At 46.2% G+C, this 4,021-nt stretch overlaps 1 long non-coding RNA gene across 2 annotated transcripts in view; it reads right to left on the reverse strand.

The window, feature by feature from the left end:
* Nucleotides 1–3,027: 3,027 nt before the first annotated feature.
* LOC110306874 overlaps nucleotides 3,028–4,021 on the reverse strand; it is a 42,726-nt gene continuing 41,732 nt past the window's right edge. For both annotated transcript variants that reach the window (XR_002379327.1, XR_002379326.1), the window contains exon 4: nucleotides 3,028–3,173. This is a non-coding gene — a long non-coding RNA (uncharacterized LOC110306874). The remainder of the gene's footprint in view (nucleotides 3,174–4,021) is intronic.

A 4,021-nucleotide genomic window follows, 5' to 3' on the forward strand; every position in this document is an offset into this window, starting at 1 on the left:
TTTTGTCTTATTGATGGTGTCTTTTGCCTTGCAGAAGCTTTGCAGTTTCATGAGGTCCCACCTGTCAATTCTCGATCTTTCTTCTAGGATAATTCCTGTCTCCTTAAGGCTACACAAAATGAATCCCTAGTTGTCTGGTTGCCCTTTTAGAGCTCTGGGCCTCATTTCTGGGGAGAGTGATTTATTTATGGCGAAGCTTTTCCTTCTGCAGATGTCTGAGTAGCTTCCTTCTCCTTAGTCAGTGGCTTTCACTTGACTCGCTCGTTTGGAATATTTTGTGGTCTGCTGGCAGATCACTCAGCACCACTGAGAGCTTTGGTTACTACTGTGCAATCTAGCAAAACTTGGGTGGCTTTTAGGGGCCATGTGGATGTGATATGGTCTCACTGGTGGATTAGATCTTCATAGTCATGGTAGGGGATGGACACCAAGGGAGAGGAGGAGAAATCTTAATCAACCAGGAGTGCTGCTTTCCTACTGAGGGGTTCAGAGAAATGGGAGGCAGGGAAGGAATGGAAGCTTCTTGGCTCCTTGACGCTTCTGGGCTCATCACAGTGTTCTCTCTCAGGGACACATATTTGAGACCATGGAAGACCTTCCCATCTAGCAGATTTCTCTTCCCTTCATAGGCTGAGAGACTGAAGTCTAGTGGTGACTCCCAAGCTCTGTGACCAACTGTTTTCTTTCTCCAAAACTCTCAAGGGATATTTTCCCTTGATCTCATCACTTATCCACTCATTCCTGACTCAGCCAAGGGTGTTTGGCTCCCAAATAGGAGGGACTGTGGGAGGAGAGAATATTCTAGACAAAGGTACAAAAGGACAAAGTGTCAAAGGTGTTAGAAAACATGGCAGATGCCCAAAATGAAATTGGTAGATCTGGCTGGAGGATGGAATGCAAGATAATTGTCTGGCTCCTTCAGGAAAGCAAGTCCCTGAAGACTACATTTAAGCTGAAAGCATGAGGCTTTCAAGTCTGAGAGGGGTGTGGTTACCCCTCTGGATTTAAGGCTGGGAGTGATTGGGGTTGAGATGGGATTGCAGGCAGGTGATGACTGAAGAGATTGTTGCACTAATATAAATATTCACCCACTCACTCACCAGCTACAGAGTCTCCATTATGAACCAGTGGTAGGGCAGGGGACCAGTGGAGTAGAGAGGGGTAACTCCATTTACTCATTCATGGCTTGCTGCTTGTGGGGTTGCTCACCTTTCCCTTGGATGCATCAGCCTGCTCTAGGCTGAGCCTTGTGCATTTTTCTCACCCTGGCAAAAACCACTGGGGGATCAGGAGGCTGAAGGCTGTGTTTCTCAATTCAGAAGGAGAGCTTTGTTTGAAGAAGTTTCAGAGTGCAAAAGTCAGATTGAATACAATGGACACACAAAATGAAATTGCTCTTTACAAGAAATACAGGTGCAATAAAATGGAAATACACTTGTTTTAACACAGCAAATGTCCTGAGGATTTCTAAAGGCTACTGAGTGGGTTAAGCAGACTTGGATGAAACAGGAAGGGCTCTGTGTGTGTGTGTGTGTGTGTGTGTGTGTGTGATATGTGATTGGGAAGTGTGAATTCCTCTTGCACAAGTTACAAAAGCCAGCCCAAGAGGCTACACTGGGGTGTGACAACCACTCATCTCCTGCTCTGCATCTCTGTGTCCCCTTTGCTTGCCCTTTCTCCACAGTCAGACCCTGCTCTGTGTTCAGCTCCATTTATAAAGGTGGCTTTATAGATAGATACTTTTATGTTGCCTGGAATAGGGATTACAGAGAGAAAGCAGAAAGTTCTCCACACTGTACATGGAAAATGGAAGTGCTCCTTTCTGAAATGGAACCCTTTGTTATTGGTTAAGGCTTTGTCTTGGGACCCCAGTGAGTATGTAATGCTAGTCTCCAACTGTCTCGAAGCATTCATTAAGTGCCTACTGTTTTTTCACATAGCTGAAAGGCTCCTTTGCATTGGAGAGACTCAAGGTATGAGAGTCTCAGGCGTAGAACGTTGTGTTTGATTTTAGTCTAAATCCCATGGAAGGGAAAAACGTTTACCCAAGAACCACAGCCACGCGACCTGAGCCACTCCTTTGCTAGAAGTCTGTGTAAGGAGAAGACACTGGGGTCTGTTGCGTCCCTTCCATTCAAGGTGTGAGTCAAGGTTCTGTGTAGACTGTTAGAGTTGGCAGCAGGTATCTGAGAGAGCCTCAGAGTGTACCAGGAGGCATCGGCAGCAAACTTACCCTCTCAAGTCAGAGTGGACAAACTGGACTTCTGTTTGTGCATGGTGCAGCTTTCATTGCAAAAGCTTTGGACTTCGGTCCCCAGACAAGTGGGGTTTAGAAGTGACAAGTGATTGGAATGACTAAACTGGAAGCTTCTGAAATGAATTTGGGTCTATTTTGAGATGAGGAGGGATGAGGACTAATTACTCAGCCTTAGTCTCTTCTGAGTCGATTTCATCCTTTCTCTGATTCATTCTCAGCTTTGTCCTCTGATGAAAAATAGGAGCCGGAGTTCTGAGCAGTTGGGTCATATACCTCCTGCACAGGAGTTCTTGTGTCTTGCCATTCATTCAGTCACTCATTAAACATATGTTCATTGAGCGCCTGCTATGTGCCAGACACAGTCTCAGATGTTGGAGTACAGCAGTGAATGAAACAGAGCAAAGCCTTCTGATGTATATAGAGGAAGGAGTGGGTTACAGAGAAAGAAATTAGTAAGTTGTGTGGTGTATTGCTTCTCTCATTGATGTAACTAAAGGCCCAGAAAGGGCAACTTAATGATGGAAGGGTTTACTTGTTTTATAGTTGTTGTGTTCATGCATACTGTCCACGGTGGCAGGGAAGGCATGATGACAGGAGCCTAAGGGACCTAGTCACATTGTGTCTGCACTCAGGAAGCCAAGAAAGAACCAATGCTCTATCCATTTTGTACTTTTTGTTCAGTCTGGAACTCCAGTGCATGGGATGATAGGATCGGTCTTCCCACATAAGTTAACCCATTCTACAAACCCCTTTCCTGACATGGCCAGAGAGGTTCATCTCCCAAGTGATTGTAGATTCTAGCAGGTTAACAATTGATACTACCCACTACACAGGTGGAGTCCAGGAGTCAATGGCGGGGAGCAGTGTTGCAGCAAGCCAGCTTGGAGATGAGGAGGCGATGTGAACAGTGCAGTGCCTATAGAGAGAAGAACACAGGAGGACCATGGGTCTCTTGTTCAGGGTGGTGAGTAGGGGCTCCATTCTGCTTCTCTGTACTCTGTACTCTGCACTTTCCTGGACTCCACATATTGTATTAACTCATTTAGTCTTCAGACATACCATTAAATTATATTTGTTTTTGCCCCATTTCACAGGATTTGAAGGCTGGATGGGTCACAGGAGTCATGAAGAAGAGGCGGGGGACACTTTGCACTCACTCAAATTGAAGAAGGTTCTATCATTTCTAATCATCATGAATGATATGGATACAATGTTGGATGAGATCAAATGTCACTCACCCAGGCAAGGCATAGAGTCAAGTCCTGAAGGTACCTACTGCAATCCCTGGGTCTCACACCCTATAACCAACCAAGAATTGGGCCAGGAACTTACAAATGGGGGACGAAAGAGGGACTGTTTATTAAGGGAGAAAGAGCACTTCTGAGAATGAAGTGGGCCAGCGATGAAGGAAGTTCAGGTGTTTGATGGTGCTGGGTCAGGAGAGCCGTGTGTCTGTCTTCTCCTGTATTTGGATGCTGTGGGGAGGGGCTTCCAGTTCTCCTGACAACTGGCTCCTTGCATTTTCAAACCTTGGTGCATCACTTTACTCAACTCTCCTGCCACAGGATGGAACCTTGATGGGGACCTATTGTGCTGTGCTGGGGCCACAGACAGGGGCCCTTCTACTATTTCCTTCTTTCCCCACTGCCCCACTGCCCCCACTGTCCTATTCCTTCCTTCCTTCCTTCCTTCCTTCCTTCCTTCCTTCCTTCCTTCCTTCCTTCCTTCCTTCCTCTCTCTCTCTCTCTCTCTCTCTCTCTCTCT

This window comes from Mus caroli, chromosome 12, assembly GCF_900094665.2.
Source record: "Mus caroli chromosome 12, CAROLI_EIJ_v1.1, whole genome shotgun sequence".
Taxonomy (NCBI): domain Eukaryota; kingdom Metazoa; phylum Chordata; class Mammalia; order Rodentia; family Muridae; genus Mus; species Mus caroli.